General features: G+C 43.2%; 1 protein-coding gene across 6 annotated transcripts in view; it reads right to left on the bottom strand.

Annotated features, from left to right (window-relative positions):
* The window catches only part of TPK1 (thiamin pyrophosphokinase 1), a 254996-nt gene that overhangs the window by 170301 nt on the left and 59191 nt on the right, over positions 1 to 25504 (bottom strand). The window contains exon 1 of one of the 6 annotated variants that reach the window (XM_083706414.1): positions 2432 to 2448. The exons of the other annotated variants lie outside the window; for them this stretch is intronic. The gene's annotated coding sequence lies outside the window, so the exon portion shown is untranslated. Of the gene's footprint in view, positions 1 to 2431; positions 2449 to 25504 lie in introns of those variants that run through there. 6 annotated transcript variants of the gene reach the window in all.

Raw genomic sequence — 25504 nt, forward strand, 5'->3', positions numbered from 1 at the left:
ATACAAAGAAGAAACATTTGTGTGTGGAGATAACGCAATAAAAGACACTGAAACCTTGCTTCCTCAGAACACTGGAAGATCATGAAGAACCATGTTATTTGCACAGAGATGTCCTGTTTTCTGTTTCTTCATCATGTTCAAGTGTTGGGAGAGTGGGATGGAGTGCTGAGTACTGGCATGCGCACAAAATATCTCTAACAGCCCATCCACTCCACTGCAGGGTGGGCATCAATGGGCATCAAGACTTTCTTTACCACGCTTTGCCCTCATAGACTCACTGTTACCCAGTTCAGACAATCATTCCTGCCTTCCTAAACTATCGTTAGGGAAGCACTCCCTTCCCTTCACATTCTGGCTTTGTCATGAACCTCCTGACTTGTATTAAACCAGATTCTCCAGTACATCTGAACTATTTAAGAATAATGCAGAAGATGTTTTAAGGGGAACTCAGATACAACTTTTATACTCTTAGGAAGGTCACTAGGAAAGTCAGACGTCAGCACTGGGCAATTATCTCTTCAGCTATCACAACCAACCTCTAAATACTGAATATGATAGGAAGATACCTTGAGTGCTGACAGGTCCTGGCAATTTCCTACTCATCAGATATTTTTGACATCTTGAGATTACGTCTACAAAGATTTTATAAATCTCAACATGATTTTCTTGATGGAGGATATTCTACCCCAATATTCTGATGGTCCTCTTTGTGGCATATTGGTTAAAGTGTGAGACTAGGATCTGGGAGCCTTGGGCTCAAATCCCCACACATATCTTTGCAGATATGAGAAAATGTATGGAATAAAGGACATTTTTCCTTGGACAAATTGTTATAAAGTAAGGTAGTGCATGGGACGCAGGTGGCGCTGTGGGTTAAAGCCTCAGCGCCTAGGACTTGCCGATCGAAAGGTCGGCGGTTCGAATCCCTGCGGCGGGGTGCGCTCCCGCTGCTCGGTCCCAGCGCCTGCCAACCTAGCAGTTAGAAAGCACCTCCGGGTGCAAGTAGATAAATAGGGACCGCTTACCAGCGGGAAGGTAAACAGCGTTTCCGTGTGCGGCTCTGGCTCGCCAGATGCAGCTTTGTCACGCTGGCCACGTGACCCGAAAGTGTCTCCGGACAGCGCTGGCCCCTGGCCTCTTAAGTGAGATGGGCGCACAACCCCAGAGTCTGTCAAGACTGGCCCGTACGGGCAGGGGTACCTTTACCTTTACCTTTAAGGTAGTGCATGGCACCTGTATTGATAAATAAAATAGATTACAACCACCCCAGCCTTGCATATAAGCACTAGCCTATTAGCCACAGACAAGACACAGAATTGAGTGCATAGAATTCCATGCAGCAGTGGGCTGGCTGGCAGAGGAGGGAGAGGGTGCCCCCCCAGGCATAGAAAGGAAGGTATTTGCTACCAAAGGGAAGGAGCTCTCCCTCCCTCTTCTGCCAAGCCCCTTTTGCAACCTTCCTTCGCATGGAATGTTTCTTTGAAAAATTAATACATTATTTGGAAAATCTTTATGATATCCATTAGACCCCAAATCCACAAACCCATGGGAGAACTAACAGCTTTACAGCAGCTGGGATGCTGTGCATAAGACAGCACGAATGTCAGTCCTTCTTTCCCTAAAAGAGTGATTAGACAAGAAATGTGATTTCGCACTTATAGAGAAATTTACATATTACAAGGGTGAAGGAAAAAGGATAAAATTGAGACGGATTTACTGTAAACTCGTTGCCATTTATTAATTCTGCAGAATGGTTAATATCACTATGGAGAGCTTGGCACTTTAGTTACCATAAGTGTTGTGGTCAGAAGATTTTAGTAATCTTGTCTAATTCACTTGTTTATAACAGTTGCCTTAAGGATGTAATCCTATACACATTTACCTGGGACCAACTACCACTGCATTCAATGTGATTTATGCTTGAGTAGACAAGTATAGGATTGCAATAAATGTCACTCCCTGCCCTTTAAATGAATTGTTAAAACAAAACCCCCACCTCCACCATGAGGTTTACTAGATGAGTTTGGGCTGGTCTCCCTCTCTCAGCAGAACGTGCCTCCCAAGGCTATGTGAAGCTACAACAAAGGTGGGAGAACACTATTACACAATCATGAGCTCCTTGGGAAAATAATATAAACGGTTGATAAATAAGATTCTTATAAATTACTAACATTTTATCCTCCTGTGTGGCCTTGCTCCCTTAACTCTTAAGGATGATTTCCAAATGACATGGAAACATGCAGCGATAAACATAACAACTCTAGGCTCCACCCCACAGATTCTACTTGACATGGGGTGTGAACAAGCTAGAAAAACCATTAAACAGAACGCAGAAGACACAGAATGCCAAGCAGATCTAGCCAGGTCCCCAAAATTCTTGATCAGTGAAACCAGAAAATACCTCATCTCCCAGATGCCATATACAGCCAACCTTGAAATTCCCAAACAGCGAAGGGCTTCCCCTCTGGCCCGTGGCCAGGGCCTCCCTTCAGCCACCCAGGAAGGCTGCTGTCACGCTGGGGGAATTCTTTCCTCCCCCGGCAGCATCAAGGATCGAGGAAGAAACATGAAAGTTTGTATCTGTAGTTTTTCTTCAGCAATCGTGGAGCAAGACGAAGAATCCAGTCCTTAACGCCACAGTGACGTTGCTCCTCGTCCAGCCTGTGGCCCTACGGAGGGGCTCAGGAGTCCCCTTTGCTCTCAAATTCTAACTGAGCAGGGAGGTGGCGCTTCTGTGCTCTCCAAGGACGTCTTTGCTGGCAGTTCTCCCCCTCCTTCTCCTAACCCCTCATAACTGGGCAGCTCTGGGTTCTGCTGTAATTCAATCCAGTCTCCCTCTTCTCCTGAAACTAGTGGAGAAGGGGGGCTCCCCCCCAGGGAAGCCAGAGGAGAGAGAGGGGTGACCCCCAGCCCTCCTCTTCAGTCCAGTCCCTGACCCCGTATGAGGAGAGGAAATGCCCGTGTGGCTCTGGGCAACTGGAAACAACGGAACATGCCCTTCATCACTGCCAATACTATAGATGTACGAATTAGCTTCATCTTGCCTATACTACATAAATTCCTAGGTCACACAGAACAACCTTATACCTCCCTGCTACTTCAAGATGAAAACCCGGATGTTACATGCTCAGTTGCTAGATTCTGCACTGCTAGGATGGCTATTCGTTGAAGGATGGTTTGCGCCACAAACTAGGCCCAAACTGAAGGCCTAAAATGCAAGACTTGCGTTCCTTTATGCCATATTTAACCATTTGTCCTTGTTTTTATCTTTTAAAGTTATGTATGGTATAATCACCTTTTAATCATTAGTTTTTATCCCTTACCTGTTTTAAGTCTTATGCGTTCAATTTATCCATGTTTTACTTTATACAAAATTAAGTTTGATACTGATACTGATACCAAAATGTTGGACCACTGAGGCATCGCTTCCAATTGGCTGCAGAAGCTTCCTGCACTCAAACAGAAGCTGCTCAGATGTTTGGCTTCGGAAAAACGTTCGAAAACCGGAACACTTACTTCCAGGTTTTCGCTGTTCAGCAGCCAAAACATTTCAAAACGGAGGCATTTGGGAACCAAGGCTTGACTGTACTGATACTAACGTTTTATGTATGCACCCTATATATACCAATTGCTTTGCTAAGATGTGCAGATACAGAATAAAACGGCCAAATTTCACCTTCTAGCCTTCACAAAAGAAATTACATATTGTTAAAGACTGATGCTGCATCTTCCTATTACTGTGATTCTGGCACCTCTCTTTAAGGGCAAGACTACACTACAAATATAAACCAATTTTGGAACTATTCAACTGGCATTTACTGGCCAAAGGCACTGGGCACTGAAATACAGCTGAAGATTTCTAACAAACAATTCTCAATGTTATTTTTTCAATGGCAGTTAAAGAAAACTGAGCCCGGTTTCAATATATGTGTGAGGAAGATAAAATTCCTTCTCTGGTAGTCTCAATCAACCCAAGGCAAAGAAATCCAATCAGTAGTCTAAATGGAGAATTTCATGCAGGCAAGGAAACATCATCAAAAGCCAATCTACACACTATGAAGAATTAATTGCAGCTTTCTGTTTTATACTATTCTGGGAGTGGGGATCTCTCCAATTCCTTGCAAGTAATAAACTAGCAAATCAAGGAGAAAGATTTAGAGTGGCCCTCTCCATGATATCTGAGCTTATGATATGCAGGATTTTGTTTTACTATAGGGCCAGTGAAAAATAGGGCACACACCTGTAATCTGAAGAATTTCACCACCTAGTCTGCCACCTCATTCTGCATAATGTTTAGATCAGCTCTTAAGTGTTATCATGTCCTTGCAGGCTCAAAAGTTCAGCTCAGTAAGGAAACAATTATTCAAAGCCCTGTGAAGTCAAGCTCAAACTATCCCAACCCTCTCTGCCAGTTCAGAAACTGCTTATTTCAATTACTCTGTAGATTGGTTCCATTTGAAAATGGTAAATTTAAAGCTTCCTCATGGACAACTGCTAATCTGTGACTATCTAATACATGGCTGTATGCTTTTTGCCTTCCAGGCATATTCAACATTGATATGTTCTCATTGCTTTGGATCCACAATCCAACTGTGTTAAATATTGAGGAGAGCTTTCCTTCCTCTTCTGGGGTCTTCAAACTGTACCATCATTACTCATTAAGCAAAATATATTTAGAATACCCCAGGCTGCTATGCAATGGAGCTACAAGAAACTCACTCGAAGAATATTGGTGCCTACAACCATCCATCCCTATGCATTCTGCTGTAAGAATTATAATGAAGTATAACTAGTACTGCACCAGGGTGTGTGTGTGTGTGTGTGTGTGTGTGTGTGTGTGAGAGAGAGAGAGAGAGAGAGAGAGAGAGAGAGAGAGATGTCTCATAATTTTCCCCTTGCCCATTTACCTTTTTCAAATACTATTCACAGCCTGGTCACAGCAGCTGCAACATGTTGATTCTTGCAGAAGCAATCTCAGCCAATCACAAATTGCAGCCAAACAGATCTGTCCATGGGAAGACATACTGAGTCCAAGTCCAAGTCAGGGCAGGAGCCATTATTCCTATTCTGGATAGTCTTTTTTTAAAACAAACAAACAAACAAACAAACACACACACACACAGAGAGAGAGAGAGAGAGAGCGAGAGAGAGAGCGAGAGAGAGCACAATGGCTCAGTTGGCTTAGCTATGCTAAGCCAAACCATGGCTTCATGTGAATGAGCAGACTGCTGGAGAGAATATTTATTTACTAATATCCCACGTTTCTCCCAGTACAGGTCCCAAAGCAGCTCGCAATGACAACAAAAGAAAAGAAAATGTACAACACCCACCCTCAGAAGACCCTACTGCACCAGCCAGTAGAGGCCAAAGGCCTGTCTAACCTAAAATGGCATTTGCTTGCTAGCAAAAGGAAAGCAGAATGGGTGGGGGCAGCCCACCCTCCCATGAAAGGGAAAATCACAACCACTTTGGTCCTCCCTGTTGCTCCACTGCCGTGATTTAGCTCTCTCCAAGAGCTGCAGCCAAGGGCTATCATGAGGTCTGCAGTTCAAAGTTTATTAGTAGAGCACTAAACCACAGCTTTGGGTTCAGACAACACACTAAACCAAACCATGGCAGCTCAGCACTGCCATGGCAAATAACTGGGCAAGTGGCTGTCATCTCCTCTATGAGGGCCTTATGCTTATTGCTCATGCTAAGCAATCCATGGTTTGGCTTAGCATTCCATGCAATCAAGGACAGTGTCATGCTGCCAGATCCAATGGCATCACCAAGTCAAATCAGAAGGCAGTGCTTCCTAGACTCAATCGGAGTGGACAGTTTTCGTCATTTTGTCACCCACAAATTGCTGCTACTGAGAGAATGTGTATCACAGGGTAATCCTTATTTTCTTGAAATGCCCTGCCTCTCCCCATACAAACCAACCTGGACCCTGTGATCACAATCTGAGGCCCTTCCACAAGTGCTCCGGAGGATGGCAACACAAGAACGGGCCTTTTCTGTGGTGGCTCCCCACTTGTGGAATGCTCTCCCCAGGGAGGCACGCCTGGTGCCTTCATTACTGCAAACCACCCTGCCATCTTCAGATGAAGATGTATGTAAATTTAATAAATATTTCAGGACATTCCTCATTATGCGGCTCAATGACATGATATTTGTAAAACTCCTCTAGCAATTTGGAAGGAAGGAAGACATCACGCCCGTCAGAAGCAACAAGCCTGTTATGAAATTCATCACATAAAATCATTACAATCAACTGTGGAGCATGCTCCTTAATGCCTACAGCAGAGAATTTGCTCAAAGACCATGAACAATTAATCATGCTGGTTGTCAATGGATAATAACAACCCTGCCTATTTTTGAACACCAGCATCTTGTGAATTAAACATCCTGGGAGAAGCAGTGTGGCTGGTTTTACGGTCACTTCACTCTACATAGCGCCGGTGTTTGCTGCGGCTGAGGCTGCCATTACGTTACCCTGGTGTATTTATTGCACTAATCAGGAAGGCAAGCGAAGGCAAGACATGCATCTCTGAATATGGAATGGGCAGGTGACTGCGGTAAACAAGGTTTCCTTGAGCTATACTCCCTGCAGGATCTGGCATGCAGCACCTAATTCACATTAGCATTTATTGTTCAGTAAACAAACACCTTATCTCTCTATGGGCTTCTTTCAAATATTTGAGACTAGCTCCTTTTTATATTTCTGGTAAACAGTCTATATTTCTGAGGTAATAAATACAAATGCTATATTCCCATCTTTGTAAAAGCTTTTTTTTAAAGCCACAATTCTCAATCTATCACTGTTTCCCATGACAGAGAATAAGAGTTTTAAAAATTTGGTTGAACAGCTGCCCTTTCTGCCTAAGAACTTCTTTTCCTTGGTGCTCTTTCAGCAAATCAAAATCAATAGCTGGGGTGAAGGAGGTGGGCAAGTCCTTATTTATTCTTCCCCTAGACTCCTGCAGGCTCGCATGTATTGCAGCAATGAAGAATGACAGCACTCCCCTTTACCTACAATTTATTAGTTATTTATAGTTTTTCTGAAAAAGTGAAAAGGGTACATAGGTTTCTTTCTGTTTATACATTTTTGGATTATGGTGAAGTAGAAACTGCTGGTGTCCTTTCCAGTTATTTATTTATATATTTCATTTGTGTGCTACTCAATCTTTAATACAAGGAGCAATATGCATTTTAGCCGCACAACCGTCCTGTGCCGTAAGCTAGACAAACAGGCAAAGATGCCCAAGGCCATTCAGTGAGCTTCATACCTGAGATGGTCTGAAAACTAGGTTTACACACCTAACTCCAATTCACTATCCAATACACCAGGGATTAGTCATACTTTCCATCCTATGGGACTACTTGAGACAGCTGGAGATTACCAAGTGCAGGTGGCAGATGGAGGCAGAGTGTGGCATAATGAGCTGGCAATTTTCTAGTGACAGCTCATTCATCTTTGGAAATGGCTACACTATGTACCAAAGCTTTTTCCTTGTAGCAAGCAGTTCCACAGTTTAGCTTTTCTCAAGCTAAGTACAGGTGTATGTCTCGAGGTTATTGCGACATTTTAGGCAGAATTTGCTGGTCCTCTAATCGGGGTAAACACTTTTCTATTTCTCCTCTCCCACTCCCCACGTGCCTCTTAAAAGTATTTTTACCCATCTCCTGTAACTTCTTCTCCCATTCTCCTTTCACGCTCAACATGTACTTTGCCCAGCCTGCTAGTTTCTTTCATTCGTCCACCTCCTTGCACTGTCTCTTACCCCTGCCTTTCTATTCCTAGTTTATTTACTTTTAAAATACTAATAGTAGTGGTAGGATTGGCCACAGTAGTAATCCACAGCAGCCCATCTCACATTCTATTTTCCTTCAGCATCTCTGGCTCCTTCCGCTCAGAGGAGGGAGACCAGCTAGGAACAAGCAAAACACCAACTAGGAAGAATTAGAGTGGAGAACACAATGCAGAGCTTTCGGCCTTTCCTTCTACAGTACCAAAATGTCTTGGGCTGACCATAGCTCCTTCTCTTCCCCCCACTGCCCCAGTTTAAACAGCTTATTTTGCCACAACACAGAATTTAGGGCTTTTTGAAAAACAGGTGCAGAAATCTGATTTTTACCATTTTTAGCACCAAAACTACACAAACATGTTTTGAGGCCAATCTACAAATCATGTGGGGGGAAATTCAGGTTTGTCACCGACTATATACAGAGACATGCAGCTAATTCTCGTTCTCCACCAAACATACCTTTGTGATACATATTACAAAACCCACATTTGTCTCCTTCACCTGTTATGTGGGCAGTTACAAACAACAATTACGCGTTTGAAGCAGTTCTTATGATTTTTTTACATGTCTCCCTCAGTCTCTATGGGGCACAGATACTGAATGCAGAATGGGAGCTATAAGCTCTGGCAGATGTCTGAAAAGCCAGCAATCAGGTGCTACCACAATCAAATACTGTACAATCAAAATATGAAGGGGCGAGAGAAAAAGTGGAAAGAAAGAAAGAAAGAAAGAAAGAGAGAGAGAGAGAGAGAGAGAGAGAGAAAGAAAGAAAGAAAGAAAGAAAGAAAGAAAGAAAGAAAGAAAGAAAGAAAGATCTGGTAGTGATCTATGGGACCTGCCAAGAATATTATCCTATTCCTGAGTAGAAGAACAGGTGTGAGTTAGTGAAGCCTGACAGGATTTGCAGGGCATCCATCCATCAGCTCCTGCTGCAGCTGGTCCAGTGGATGAGAGGCAGTGAGATGCAACAATATCTGATAGGCTATGGAAATAGTATGTCGGGATTTGCATCACTTGGTCAAGGACTAGTTTTATCATAAGGTAACTCCTTAGGCAACAGTTTCTGGGGGGCAGCATATTCATTTATTTAGTATTTTAAAAACCTTTCTAGGCCACCTTTCCCTTCAACAAAACATTCAAGGCACTTTGCAATAATAATAATAAATTCAATCATCATTAAATGAATCTAGCTAAAATTGCACGCTTGAACAGCAATAATGCTAAAATCCTTCTAACATATGCAGCGTTTGTTTTTCAAACGGGGAGTAATTCAAACGTTTTTCTCATTCACTTGCAAGCAGTGTTATTTTTCTAGAAAAAGAGGTACTGGAACTGATCCTTAACACCTCCCTCGTTCTCTTAGAATGGCAATGGTGCCACCTGAGAGGTGCTGGAACGGAGTTCTGGCTGGAAAAAAGCCCTGCTTGCAAGATTGCATGCACGCCTGCACACACCACTTACTGTCTGAATCACTGAGAACTACTCCTAGGATTCTGCTGGTTGTGTAGCTCTGTTTTATTAGGTCAGGTGCCAAAAGGGTCATTCTAAAAACTAATAAGAAGAGCAACAATGCCCACTGCCGAGTCAGGTTGCTAAATGATGGTGGCATGCCTTCCTGCTGGCTGACTTGGCAAAGCTCTTCTGTAACAGCAGTGGGTAAGGCCTGGGTGGTAAGAGGAATTTTAAACATCCATTGGTACATTCTACTAAGCAGGGCATTGGAGGAGGTGCTAATTGCAGTCATTAGAATCTGCTGATACTGCAAGAGCAACCAAAACGATGAAGGCCTTGCAATTTCATACCTACTGGGGGGGGGGGGGGGAGAATACATTAAGGAAATCATAGTCATCCCAAGAAATAACAAAGAAATTATGAGTGGAACACATTAAACATAATTAAAAGGAACCTGCTTGTGATTATTAAGGCTTGATGGAGATATTGTAATGGAATCGTTAATAAAATGCTTTATAACCGCATTCATCAACTTGTTCTATCTGAAATGTGTTTTTGATAACCCAGCAGTAACATCTCAAGAACAGTATTAGGCTTCTACTCTATATTAAACGAGAATTCAATTATTGTATGATACACTATGTGTAGCCCCGCTGAGATTATTTTCCATCCTGGATGACAAACTGTTATTTTTCTATTACTAAAATAAGTTATCTGTTTCAAGGGAAGAAAACACATTTACAACGTAAGAGCTAACTGTACTTTTATGGGAAATGAAACCAAGGGAATTTTTGTCAACAGTGTAGCTTGCATTTTCCTTTATTAATTTGCTCAGCATTTATCCGGTCGAAGGAGGTTGCGCTTTGAAAAGTTTTGAATCCTTTTTGTTTCGTCAAAACTCCAGAGTGGCCTTTGGCATCCACAATGGATTCTACAATCCACTACAGTCACGTACAGTTTGGGACATCAGAGACCTCTGACCAAACGAAAGGAAGCCTGGAGAAACCTCATGGAGCTCTTTCAGGCTACATGACGCCTCCTCTCCTCTATATGATAACAATTTGTGATCAGCATGCTCGACGCTTCCAGGCACAGGATGCAAGTCTACTGAACCCACAATCAGGCTACACGGCACCCGCTTCTCAGGTGTTTCAGAAGTAGGTCTGCAGGGTACTGAAAACATCAGACCTGGAATCTACTCTGCATATGCTGCTGCCCCATGGTTCCAGGATACAGCGGTACCTCAGGTTACAGACGCTTCAGGTTACGGACTCCGCTAACCCATAAATAGTACCTTGGGTTAAGAACTTAGCTTCAGGATGAGAACAGAAATTGTGCTCCGGCGGCCCCATTAGCTAAAGTGGTACCTCAGGTTAAGAACAGTTTCAGGTTAAGAACGGACCTCTAGAACGAATTATCACGGTATATGCTATATTCATGTTGGAACAGAAGTTTTCCACCAATTCCACACAGACATTCAAGAAAGTCATAACATTTAGTCCAAACACTCTGATTCTTAGATCTCTAACAAACTTCAAAGGCCATAATCCAAATTACCATCCAATGGAAGTTAGATGCTTTAAATAATTTCAATATTCTCACATGATTCTATTTTCGTTTTAATCCATAAATATAATTCTGTTCTCTTTTTCTCTTCTTGTTTTTTCTGTTTGTTATCATTTAGGGGTAAAGGTAAAGGTACCCCTGCCCGTACGGGCCAGTCGTGTCCGACTCTAGGGTTGTGCGCCCATCTCACTTAAGTGGCCGGGGGCCAGCGCTGTCCGGAGACACATCCAGGTCACGTGGCCAGTGTGACGAAGCTGCTCTGGCGAGCCAGCACCAGCGCAGCACACGGAAACGCCGTTTACCTTCCCGCTATAAAGCGGTACTGTCAGGGGTTCAGGAGCAGAGACACAGGAGGGGGAGCAAATGGAGAGCGAGGAGGAGGAATCCGAGTGGGATGGACGCAGTGACAGTGGCCAGAGTCATTCCACAAGCCTCTCCAGCGAATCGGAAGATTCACAGAAGGGAGCGCCGATGGCCAGGGCAAGGGGGGCTCCAGGGGGAAAACCCCAGGAGGAAGGGGCCAGCGGGGACTCCCTGAGCAGCAGTTGGAAATCAGGACCAGCTTCCCCACCAGAGCGCAGTAGGGAGGGGGAGTCCCAGGAATCGGGACCAGTGTTCTCACCACCAGCGAGAGGAGATGAGTCAGGTTTGACCACGCCCACATCGGAGAGCGGGGAAACGGTCAGGAGGAAGGTTACCGGCTGGGCGCGCACGCCAAGTTCAAATGTACAGGCGAGCGGCACAGCAGGGAGCCCGGATAGGGAGCCAGGTCCTAAAGCCCGCCGGAAGGAAGGGCAAGACTCAGGGGGGTCAGCATCAGAAGAGTCCAGGAAGGAGGAAACCCCAGGGGGCAGAAGGACCCAGAGGAGGAAGGAACAGCGCAGGAGGTGGAGCCGGGCTAGGATCTTAAACTGGTGCGGAAGGGATAGTGACTCAGAGGGGACTTCGCCGATCTAGAGTCAAGACGTAGGGCTGCGCGCTCTGGGGTTTGAAATGGAAACTAAACTTCAATAAAGACTTTTGTACATTACATCAACCGGGCGTTGGTCCTCTGTGAGCTGGGACCTAGAGGCAGTCCTGACAGGTACCTATTTATCTACTTGCACTTAGGGGTGCTTTCGGACTGCTAGGTGGGCAGGAGCTGGGACCGAAAGACGGGAGCTCACCCCTCCGACCATGCGATCGGCAAGCCCTAGGCGCTGAGGTTTTACCCACAGCGCCACCCGCGTCCCATCATTTAGGGGTAAGGCTTGCCAAATCATTTATACAGTGGTACCTCTAGTTATGAACTTAATTTGTTCCAGAGGTCCGTTCTTAACCTGAAACTGTTCTTAAATAAGAGGCCTGCTTTCGCTAATGGGGCCTCTTGCTGCTGCTGCACCGCCGGCACACGATTTCCATTCTCATTGTGGGGAAAAGTTCTCAACTTGAGGTAACTCTTTGTGCTGGTCCCGGGGGGAAGGTACCGGTACCGTAGTCCGAGTTCACCAGATGAGAGGCGAGGTCCGAAACAGGGAGCCGGGCAGGGAACAGGAACGCTGGAAGGTCAGAAGCAGGAGGCCGGGCAGGGAACAGGAGCACTGGAAGGTCAGGAGCAGGAGGCCGGGCAGGGAACAGGAACACTGGAAGATCTGAAGCCAACAACGACGTTGCTCCCGCAACCTGGGACCGGGCTGACTGACCTTTATCTTCTTCTAAGGCCAGGGGCGGTCCCGGCCCCCAGGGGCCCCGCCTCCCCTGGCCTTAAGGCGAGCACTGCTCCTTGGAGCAACCAGTTCCCTTCGCCTCTCTGCCCTAAGCCTCTGCAGTTCAGGAGAGGCCGAAGGGTTACTAGGCCCTGGGGGAGGCTCACCTGTAGACACTGAGTCCTCAAGCACCTCTGGGGCCAGAATGGTTTCACCTGGTGCCTGCTCCTGAGGATCTGACACAGGTGCAGGCTCCTCAGAATCTAGGCCTTGCCCCAGTTCAGCCGGCCCTGGAGGCGGGAACTCCTGTGCAGGCTGGGATTCCTCTGGTTCAGCCTCTGAATCGGAATCCCAGGCCATCACACTCTTCCAGGTTAGCGGAGTTTGTAACCTGAAGCGTTTGTAACTCGAGGTACCACTGTATAGCAAATATAGTATAATTTAAAAAGGGTAAAGGCTCCCCTCCCCCCTCACATACCTATTCTTCAATGTAGGAAATTTTATTTCCATTTCGAAATGTTGCAACCCAGTAGCTGATTCACTTGGCAGTATGTAATCTTGTCCCCTTCATCCTGCACATGTCTGTAAATTAGAGCCAATTTCATCCTAATAAGCAGAAGAACCTCTGCTCTTAATGGCTGCGTTGGGCAGTTACCAATATGCGAAGCGCTTTTACACTCAGTGTCTCCTGCCTCTTGGGTTCCATACCAGAGTGAGAGCCATTCATCAAGATGATCTGCGAGTGGAGCTCATTCGCCCTGGGCCCTGGGGGGGAACTTGCAAGGACAATTACTTCCAAATCATCCTTGTTTATTCTCTGCAAACGATCTCCGCTAGCGTGGGACCTGCATTCATTAAGGCAGGAAGCACCGGAAGTCCGTACAATACAAATTCTAACACCAAGGCCACATTCAGATAGCACTTTAATTCTGGGCATGTCTTTACCTTTCCATAATGCAAAAGGAAATTAATTTAAAGGTAGGAGTATGGATGAGTTTTCACAATCCAGTTACACTAATATTGTAGTTAAGTTATTTTAATTGTTTTTAATTTGTTATTACACTTTTATTGTGTATTTTGCCAAAGAGCTTGGGACATCCTACTTCCTTTATTCCCATAGCCACCTTGTGGGCAGTTTGAGGTCCATATCATGATATCAGTTTCATAATTTTTAATCCTGGCAGTATATCAGAAATCATGATGTGTGCTTGTGTGTTCTTTGCAAAAATCACCATGTGGGAAAAACCGAGAAGCCAGCCAATGTTTCTCTTGATTCCTGCAGCTCCTGTTAACTCTGCCGGCTCAGTTCCCCCCTGCCTCATGAAGGGGCCAGTGAATCACAAGAGCAGACGCTGGCAAAAATCAGGATGCAGGAAAAACCGTGAAACCAGCCAATGCCTCTACATAGCTCCATCCTTATTTCAATCATTATGATATATCAGTATATCGCAATGTTTAACTGGTGATATATCATGATGTTGAAAACCAGGTATCGCCCAGCCCTACTTGTGAGGTACGTTGGACTGAGAGGTAGCAGCTGATCCAAATTCAATGAAAGAGCGTCATAGCCTTGCACAAATCTGAACCAAGCTCTTATTTGGCAAGGGCATTGAAACAAAGCCATAAAGTTGTATTTTAGCTGAGTGCTAGTTGTTCTCCTGCTTTTGCCTCAGGTATCTTAAACATGGTAGCACTTGCTTCTTGGTTACTTGTTTTTCTTATGGTACAGTGGCGAATTTGTAGAGCAGCTCAGGAGAAGAAGGCTAGAGTCTGATGAGGTGAATCACAAGTTAGACTTAAGAGTTTCGTTTCACTATATCTACTTACCTTGTCCCTGTATTTCTTTCTTTATTCTTTGTAAATAAATTTCACTAATATTATGTTGTAACAATATGTTACCAAAATCATTATACATAGAACATCCTTGCTATGCATGCAAAAAATGGAAAACACTTTATGGATGCTGGACCAGAAAAGCTGAACTAGAAGGATTTATTTTTTTCTTATTTCAACTCTGTTGCAGTTTGCCATCCAAAAGGAGTATGTTCAATCATACTTTGCTAAACAAAGATCTAAACTAAACTGCGCAGAGATCAGAACTAATTTCTTTTATTACTTTTGTATTTATCATATTTTTCTAATTTAGTTATTATCTTAGATTATATACCTTGATCACTGTTGCAGTATACCTTTAATAAAAATTGAACTTCTATAGCATGTTCATGTTGGATTGTTTTTAAAACATACTATTGTGATGGGAGTTGATTATGCAAAAATATTTTATATTAATAATCTTGACATCAAGCAATATGTATTACTGTTTTGGAAATTGGAAATGAATACTTTTGTTTCTTTCAATTGTGTCTTTAAACCTGCCACAAAGAGGGAGAAGGTAGAAAAGAAAGAAGGGCGTAATTTGCCTTTTATTCCATGTCCAATTAATCAATAATCTGCACACATAAAAAGCTAGATGCCAGCCTAGCCGACTCTAATTTTAAGTATGCAGGGAGGCTTTTCTGATGGACGGGAGGAATTTAATCACAGGTGCTTCTTCCTGCAGTGTGAAATGACAAGAGTTGAAAAAAAGGTCTCACCTGTGCTTTGTGAGAACTAGGCTATCAATATTGCACGGGAACCATCCTCAAGATTAGAGCAAACTCCTAACTAGCATATAAGATCACTATCTCACTGTAAACAATCGTATTCCCCTTAAGGCAATAAAAAGCAGATGTTGAGCATTCAATTCATGCCTGATTTCACCTCAGCTTATAATTATCCTTATATTATTTCATGCAAATATTTTTTGTAAAACTCCTATCTGATTATTTAAGTCAGAGTAATAAAGAGATGATACTTCATCATAATTCTAAATTAAAGGTGGCATTAGCATAATAACCACACAAAGAGAGTCTCAGTACACAATTCTATCTGCTTTTAATGTGCTAAGGATGACCATTAAACTCCACTTTCCTCTGACACTTGTGAGTTATGTGGTAATCCCAAACACATGAAAATAAATTGTTTATTCCACAACCACTTCCTCCTCCTGCAAGCTCTATATTTATGGCAGCTGTAACTCTGCTTCCCATAAACAGCAACAGTGAACATAGTGCAGATGTAGCAGAGTCAGCATTAACTAATGAAAAAATTAATCAGAGAATGAAGGACAAAGCTACTAGGAAAGTTTAAAAGAAAGCATTCACAATCACACAAAACTGCACTCTACATTTCCTTTGGGGTCCATTTGTAAACCTTCCTCAAAGACCTCTGAATTTTAAGTAATAATAGAAGAAGTAATTAGAATTAGGGGGTTGGAAAAACACAGAATGAGGCACGCAGGTTCATGGAATAAGAACCATATTTAACTCCAAAAGCAGGCTGCCACCGATTGCACAGAATGAAAGAAGCCAGCCTATCTGGAAGCCAAGGCCACCATTTTGGTCTCTGGGGTGACCTCATGACCAGCAGGACTAGGGGTGGTTCTGAGAGTGTCCCAGCCCGGACCGTCTACAGCAGGGATGGGCAACCTCCTGTCTCCAGAGGTTGCTGGACTACAATTTCCATCAAGCCCAGCTAGCATGGCCATTGTACTCCAACAATGCTTTAAGGACCAGAGATTCCCCATTCCTTCTTCCTTTAACCAGCATAGGGACGGATAAAATAATCGGCCTATCACAATAAATCAGGGATGGGAAACACAGTGTTGGACTCCTATCAGCCCCAGCTAGCAGAGCCAGTGGGAAAGGATGATAAGAGCTGTATGGCCACAGGTTTGCCATCTATTCCTAATACACACTATCTTTACTGACAAATGTATCAAATATTGGGCCCGTGACCAGAAATTTTGTTTTGAGGGGTCCAGGGGTGGGTGGGGGGAAGAGAGATAAAAAAACACCAAGAAAATAAATCCCAAAAGCCTAATATGAACCTTCCCAAATACTAAGATCTATATACAGTGTAATGCTGTACAGTTACACAAGAATAAGGTCCATGAAATTGGAGTGGGATTTACCTCTGAGGGAAAACGCAGAGCATTGCACTATCTGAGACTGTGCAGCCTTCAGGTCCTTGCCACCTTCAGAGGTGAGGTGAACAGTGACCAGAAACTCTGCAGGGATGCTCACCTGGGGCAGAGTAAGGTATCTTGGCTGCTGAGAACAGGATTCTGGACTATATATGCCTTTGGCCTGACTCTGCGTGGCTGTTATGTCCTCATCTTCTAGCATGCTAAAAAAATCATCATTTTATTTTATTTGCCTGGACATTTTAGGTATTTTAATTATCCTGGTTTTTACTAATGTTTATGTTGTTTAACTGCTGCTGCACTTGCAGAACACCTCTTGCTGTTGTTTTTACTGATCTTTGCATTTTATGGAAAATGCATAGGGATCCTTTTGGGCAAAAGTTACAGGATATAAATACATTAAAAAAATTAATGACTTTTTAAAAAGGGCTTAAGCTAGTTATCCCTGCTTTAAATGGCAGAGTGAAAAGGCTACAGTTACCTTTTTGAATGAAAGCTGAACAGTGAACACGTACCGGGGTGGAGAAAGGAGGCTGCCCCCCCCCCAAAGAAGCTTCCCAGTGCACAGCAGACTTCAAAATAGGTTTCTGAACAATTCTGCTTAGTGCATTCATTTAGCTGAATGGAAGTTCAAGAATGGGAATTTCTGCTATTTGAAATATCTCGTCCCTTTCTAGGATGGCCCAGATGTTTTCTGGCTTTGCTCAGGCTGGAAACAGGATTTACCTGACCCCCTCTCCTCTGCCAGCTCCCCGCCCCCTTCCCAAGCCATCCCCATTACCATTTGACAGTGGAGGAAGCTGCAAAAGCTGCAGCTCAGTGCCCTTCCTAAGCTGGGAATTGCATTCCTGAGCATTTCTAGGGTGGAACAGTCTTTCCTGCATGAGGATCGTGAGACCGGCAGCCTTTTCTGCCTCCTGAATTGAATCACAGCACTACTGAATATTATGCCTCAGTCAGAAGCTATGTTCAAGGCATCACCAGTGGCAGACTCCAGAGGGATACTCTTTCACAATTTCTAAATAATTGTTCCTTCCATACCCATACAAACAACAAATCTCAGGAGGTTTTTTCACATCTGCAGGCTGGTCCACTTTTATTTACAGAAATTTCTGAATTCTACCCATTTCTACAAATATACAGTGGTAACTCGGGTTAAGTACTTAATTCGTTCCAGAGGTCCATTCTTAACCTGAAACTGTTCTTAACCTGAAGCACCACTTTAGTTAATGGGGCCTCCCACTACCGCCACGCAATTTCTGTTCTCATCCTGAAGCAAATTTCTTAACCCGAGGTACTATTTATTAGTCTGTAACCTGAAGCGTATGTAACCCAAGGTACCACTGTAGTCTACATGATCATCTTTCCAGATGCGATATACAAAGATCCCCTCATTATTCATGGGCAAGTCAAAAAGATTAGCTCTTCATCAACACTTTGTCATTTAAGGAAACTAGAAGTCATCACTGAAAGGCAAATTTCATGACCACCAGTAGAGCAAGGAAACAATATTGATAGTCACTGCTGCGTGTGCTGAGGGAATACTGCTAACATGAAGGTGGTCACGTGAGAGATGCCAGTATACACAAGCACTGGGGTGTGCTGAACTTGGTTGTTTGCAAGGTTGCACCAAAGCTCAAGGCACCCACAGTTGCCCCTCACAGGACTATGTTGGTGTAGTTCCTTCAGCTGCTACCATGCTAGGAGGTGGTAGTGAACATCAGATCTAAATAACAGACCTTCAGCCCAACCTCCCAAATACTGATCAGCTCCTTGGATTCTGGGAGATCATCAATGATTATAGATTGACTAGCTTTCCATTTTTGTGGATCCTCCACATACAGTCAAGTGTCCATCCTGCTAACTTTAGCTGATCCAGTCAACCAATGGCCAACACAGTAAGCCTGAAACTTATGTGGAGGTTACGTTCCAAGGACAGGGTCGAAAGCCAAAATACTGTATAATCAAAACACACTTGTTTCAGTGGCAGGTGGGATTGCCAAAGTCATTTTCCCAAGAACCCTGTCCCCTTTCCACCACCACTTTTTCGCCACGTGCATAAAGCTGAATGTGCACATACGTTGCAGGGCTTACTGTAACTCATTGTTATACAGGAAGATTGGTCCTCTCAAGGACATTACCATTATTTTTTCTATCTCTATACTTCCACCTAGACTTCAATTCATGCTCATAAGTGCTTATTGCTTCATATATTACTGTGTCCAAAATAAAATTGCTTGCAAATAAACTCTGCAGAGCTCTTCAGAAGAAAAACACGATTAAGTTTTAATATATATTTAAGATTAGCAACTTGCTTAAATGTAAGATGAAACCTGCCTTGTATTTTGTGTAAATTTACACTGGAAGCAAGGAAACAATATTGATTGCCATTACTGCATCGCTTTAGCGAAAATTGTGCAATCTGAAAAAGATTACAGTTTTGCTGAATGGAGAATCTTATGTTAGTTTACCTATATTCCTGCTAATGTATAATAGAAAGATATTCAAAAAGATTATATTACTATGCAAATAAAGAATACTCCCCAATGCAGTTAAAATAAACAAAAATAATCCAGTAAGAACAAAAATGTAACCTGTTTTTAAAATCAGCTGTGATGACTTATCTTTCTAAGATCATCAGTTAATAATGTTTTATACAAATTGGTAAAAATTAAGGAGAAAGGGAAGCAAGTACCAATCGACATCACCATCACGTTGAACATGTGGAAATGCCTTAGCTTACAATGAATACAGGAATTCTGAAACTCGTGAACAGTAATAATATTTTTCCCCATTGAAAAACATAAGCTCTCTTTCTCCTAACAACATCATATATAATATATGCAGCTCTTAGCACAAAAAGAAACATAAAAGAGGGCTTCTGTTATTAGTTTATGTAATAATTGGTTATATTTTGAAATACTAAGTGCATTGTAAAAAATATTTTCTAGTCATTTAAACAAAAAACAACACACCCAAAGCAAGGAGCCACTGACTTCTAGTAACAATTATACATCTCTGAATTATTCCAAAAGCAGAAACACCAAGCCTAAGGAAATACACACAAAACTTTGGGCAGGAAATTTTTAGAAAGGTAAATATACATACAGTTTGTGTATGTGTGTCTGCTATTACTTTATCTAAAATAGAAGGACTGAAAGTTATTACCAAATTTTATAAAGAAACCAGCTTGCAGTAATTTTGCCTCTGCCCCTGATCACTCACACACCTATCAACATGATTCACCCTGAAAAGAAATAACAAACTGATATAATAACATACTTGCTACCTTCAGTAGAGATGACATTGGAGAAAGAGAATTGCAGCCTAGAGATGACAAGCTGGTAGGAGGGAGGAGGAAGTACTCAAACCTTAAGTTTCAGGCCTTTGTAACCTATCCCAACAATATCAAAATAAGCTCCAATAAACAAGAGGGGAAGACTTCGGAAAAACAGAAGCAGACATCAGAACACTCAAAGCATCCTTGGAAGGCACAGCCCATTGAATGATTCCTGCTACTCCCCAGAGGAGGAGACGAGGGGGGGTGGTAGGGGACTCCCTACTGAGGGGAACAGAGGCAGTAGTGTGCGCAGGAAACAGGATGTCCTCGGAGGTATGAAGTCTTCTGGGTGCAAAGATTCACGAAGCGATGGAGAAGTTGCCAAGTCTTATAAAGACCACTGAACACCCCTTCTTTCTGATTCATGAGGGTACAAATAACACTGCCACACATAGCAAGGGACTATGTGACACTGGACAGGGAGCTGGAGAGACCTGGGACACAGGTAGTCTTTTCAACCCTCCTTCCTATTGAAGATCACGGCCCAAGAAGAGAGAGATAAACCACTGGCTGCGCAGGTGTCATCGTCAGGAAGGTTTTGGCTTCCTGGATCATGGTCTCTGCTTCCTTGAGGCAGGAATTCTGGCAAGAGATGGGCTGCACCTCACAGCAGTTGGCAAGAATGTGTTTGCCAAGAGTCTTGAGAATCAGGAGAACTTCAAACTAGATCTTGAGGGGGAAGAACAAAACAATACGAATGACAAAAGAGACCTGGCACTGGGGGTAACAGCTTCATTGATGCACAGGAAACTGAGGTGATACTCCAGAAACCTGCTAAAGAGCAAGAAACTACAGGAAGGAAGCAGCTGCAAATCTAGAGACAGATGTCTCTGGATCAAAGTGCAAGAGCGGGTAGATCTGGCCCCCGCCTATTTACATCATCTCCAAAAATACTGGGAGATGCCAGGTCCCCCTCCCCCCTCTATATACCAAAACTGGTATATGGAGGCAAGTGAACTATTGATTTGTGTGTGTGGACATTGATTTTGTGTGTGTGGACATATTTAAAATGGCCCCACAAAAAATCCTCCATAAAAAACAACATTGCCCCAGTGTGTCTTGGATTTCCTTTTTCTGAAAATACTGTACAAAATTCATATTAAAACACTTTCTGAAGACAGTCTACTTCTAACCAGGAAGGGAGAAATACAGCAAGGGAAGAGAAAATATTGTAGAAAAGCATTTACGGAATATCTGCATAAAGATAATGAAAAGACGGCGAACTTTGACATCAATCAGCTATAGCCATTAAGAAGGACTATAACAAAGATGGAGATAAAGGAAGATATGATGGGAATCCATGCAGAAAGTATTTATAGAATGGTACAAAGCCCATAAAGATATTGTATACAGTACATGAATTTCAAGAGGAATGTGTATCAACAAGTGGATAAGCTTTCTGAACATGCTGTTCCAAAAGAGATAATAAATAAAGGATTAATGACATTTATTGTTAGGACAAGAGCAGGAGGCAGGGAAAGAGGATTTGCCTTTGGTTAAAACAATAAAGAAAGAAAGCAGCCATTCAATTACACAATATCCAATACAGTGGTACAAAACTAAACATTTGTACACATTGATAATCGTAATAAATATAACAGTAACATAAATTTGAGAGACGAAAAGCTCCGAGCAAATGTCAGTTTCACCACTCCTAAATAACAGAACACGGAAAAGCCCAACAAAGCTCCTTTCACCAGCTCCTCTCAGTGCACGTGTTGCGTGAAGACACCACAAATGGCTCTCTGGCCAGACCTGAGTTGGTCTCCACTGTCTTTCCTTTTTAGTCTATAATGTGAAGCCTCCACAGCCGCAGGTGGACTCCAAATGTTGGGCCTGTTGAATTACTAATGTTTCACTGATACAGAAGAATGGGCTTGTATAGATGAGCTACTGATTTCCCTGTTTTTCTTTCTTTGGTTCACAGTTATTATTACGGTGGACTTTGTTATTTTGCTTCTAAGGCTCTGTGAGGACGCAGACAGCTCAAATTGTCTTATGCCACTGGAACTAAAGAGTTTCCAAGCATTTTAGATAAAGTGCATAAAATGCTTTCACATACTTAGATAAAAATGCAAAACTGGGATTTTATTTGGCTTAATTGGTTCTAATTAACAGAACACTACATAGCTACACTACTTGCACTTATTTTATTCAGTTTTATTATTAAAACATTTGAAGCCTCCCAGGCTTAAAAGGTTCACAGAAATGTAAAATTCATTTGAAGCAAAAATACAAGATACCAATGGGATGCCAGCATCATTGAGACTACGTACAGATTAACAGAATCATATAATTGTAGACGTGGAAAAGAACATGAGGAACAAACCCCCTGCAGCGCCAACATGGAGCTCAATCCCAGAGATTAAAGGTCTCCTGCTCTACCGACTGAGCTACTGGTTTAAAACGCCCCCCACCCAGTATGTTTCAAGTTGCATTTTTACATTAATGTACAAACCAGAGAGTGGATGTTTTCACCCAATGTGCATTGCAAGATTTGTTCTTCCATGCCTGCGATGCTGCCCCCCCCCAATCCTGTTCCATGAAGCTGTTATCTTCACATGCTCAACGGCTGCCTCAGATGTACGCACATCGGCTTAACAACAGAGCAACTTTTCATATTGGACAGAAGCTCATTTTGAGGGAAACAGGAGCATTTCTCAAGAAACTATGGGATACATGTAGACTGTGGCTAACACCGTGTGTACTCAGCTTCAAACACCAGGGGTGGGAGCACACTGGAGCTGGAATAAAGGGTAAATTGGACACAGCCTGTGTTTGCCACAACCCTGCCAGCCTCCGCTGGTCCCCTGCAAGGCCCTGCTGCCCCTTACAATATTCCAGCTTTTGTTCCCAGTTAGACCCAAGGCAGCCCCTACCCACAATCCATCAGGGGTTCTGTGAGCTGGAACACCTGCTGCAACCTAGCGACTGATGTAGCTTTCTCACTACTAAAATATAATTAATCAGGAACTGTCAATGTCTCAGAGTGGTTTGCTAAAGCACTACGGAACACGCCTTATTAAGTGATTAATGCACAACTCTGAAAAGCTGTGAGGTGAGGCAGCCTCATGGATTCTGCTCATTAAGAAACACCTTGGAATTCCTCCTGTGAACTTTCATTTCATTTTGCTGAGGACTAGCAACGCATTCCCTTTTCCTGGTGCTTCCTTCCAACTAGAGCTACCAGCTTTTTCTCTCCACCCAACTTTATTTCCAACTTTATCATTGTAATTCTAGATTAATAAAATTAGCTACACAAAGAAATACACTGTCAATTACAATAAATTAATTTATAAATGGTATTCATTTACAACACGTCAGGAACTAGTGTGTTTGGACACAAACTTATTTTAATAACTTAAGAATAATTGTGGATCAATTGTTATTTTAGAGAAAAAATAGTATTGCGCTAAATGTTGAATTACATATTCTTTCATTATTCACATTTCCATTAATCTAAATTAGATGTGCTGTAGAAATCTGATAGATTCAATTTACAACTACAACTGAGCTGGCCTGGACAATTATCTTAAAACCAGATTATATGTCTCTATCCAATTTACTTTCTGTTGGTGTTTGTGTGAGGAGCACTATTGGGGACCAAACTCTTACAGAAGCTGGATCACCCCATTGCAGAAACAACATCTGCTCATACTACTGAAAGAGGCATCATCTGCAATTGGATGCACAGATGTATGCATGTCTGATTATTTCTGTAGTTCCTATATGTGAGAATACCAAAGAGACTCCATAAACTTTCTCTGTATAATAAATGAAAACAATAGGTAAGTAAAAACCACAAAAGTAAAGACATGGCTCCCCAAATCTCTTTTCTGATGAGAGCAGCTTTTGCATCTCATTTGGAAACCAAGAGCCCAGAGTCTGGAGGAAGAATGGGGAGGCACACAATGCCAGATGCTTGAAGTCCAGTGTGAAGTTTTCACAGTCTGTGTTGATCTGGGGAGTCATGTCATCAGCTGGTGCTGGTCCACTGTGCTTCATTGAGTCCAGGGTCAACACAGCCGTCTACCAGGAGATTTTGGAGCACTTCATGCTTCCTTCCACAGACGAGCTTTATGGGGATGCTGACTTCATTTTCCAGCAGGACTTTGTCACCTGCCCACAGTGCCAAAAGTACCAAAACCTGGTTCAATGCCCATGGGATTACTGTGCTTGATTGGCCAAAAATCTTGCCTGACCTGAACCCCATAGAGAATCTATAGGGCATTGCCAAGAGACAGATGAGAGACATGAGACCAAGCAATGCAGAAGAGCTGAAGGCTGCTATTGAAGCATCCTGGTCTTCCATAACACCTCAGCAGTGCCACAGGCTGATAGCATCCATGCCACGCCGCATTGAGGCAGTAATTGATGCAAAAGGGGCCCAAACCAAGCACTGAGTACATATGCATGCTTCTACTTCTCAGAGGTCCAATATTGGTCTATTTGCAATCCTTGTTTTGCTGATTTCATTTAATATTCTAATTTTCTGAGATTGTTAATTTGGGGTTTTCATCAGCTGTATGCCATGATCATCACAATTGTAACAAATAAAGGCTTGACATATCTTGCTTTGCATGTCATGAGTCTATCTCATATAGACTCATGGTTTCAACTTGAAACCATGAAACCGTTTCATGGTTTCAACTTAAAAGGTTTCACCTTTTAAGTTTGAATTACTGAAATAAAAGAACTTTTCCATGATATTCTAATTTTCCGAGTTTCACCTGTAAATAATGAGAAGACGATGACGACGACGACTCCAGGGCGGTTTACAATGCTAAAAACACATTACAGAACATCAATGCTAAAAGCATAATAAAAAGCATACTGATTGATGCACCTGAGTTTGCTCCAGCTGACCATCTGTGGCTCTGTGCTTGACAACGCATGGGATCCTCACCTGCCCTAAGCCAAATCCATCTGAGTGGCCACAACCTCCTCCCAGACCTGAAGAGCCCCATGATCTCCACCTGGTCCACTAGCGATCTGGGCTGTGTTCCCTTGCCTGCTTCAGCCTCCTGGAGTGCACTTCCCACTCTTCCCAGCACCTCAGAGCCCACCATGCCCACAGAGACGGGGACATCTCTGGTTCTGGTGATGTCCCCCCTCCCCTGGCTCCTCTGAACTGTCAGCTGCTCCTGCAACATCCCCTGATGTCCCATGAGTACCTCCTAAGTCCCCCACCCGCCTTCCCCATCTCCAGCTTGTCCCAGTATGTCCCAGTTGCGGCTACCCTCCTCACTGGGATCCTCTCTCTTCTCCTTCCTCAGTGTCCTGCCAGCTTATGTCACACTGCCACCTTCAATGGCATGAATCGGAAGCAGGTAACAGGAATGTGTGGGGTGTGGTTTGCACCTGTGATGTGCATGTGCTGCATGTGTGTGGAGGATGCATGTGCTGTGGGGATATGTGTGCCAGACTCAGTGCACCCATTTTGGCCATGTCCACCCCTAGATTGCAGTGCATGGGAGGTTTGGCCAGGAAAAGAAGTTAGCAGCCCCTGATACAATTAGTGCTCAAGAAGTGTGCTACCCATTTTTGGTCTGGTGTTCCAGAGAACTGGATCCACAGCAAGCAGAACCACAACAGAACTGGGTGGCTTGTTTTTATTTTACCTATTTTCATATACTAATCCCACCTT

The sequence above is a fragment of the Podarcis gaigeae genome (assembly GCF_964106915.1).
Source record: "Podarcis gaigeae genome assembly, chromosome: 12".
In the NCBI taxonomy this organism is placed as follows: domain Eukaryota; kingdom Metazoa; phylum Chordata; class Lepidosauria; order Squamata; family Lacertidae; genus Podarcis; species Podarcis gaigeae.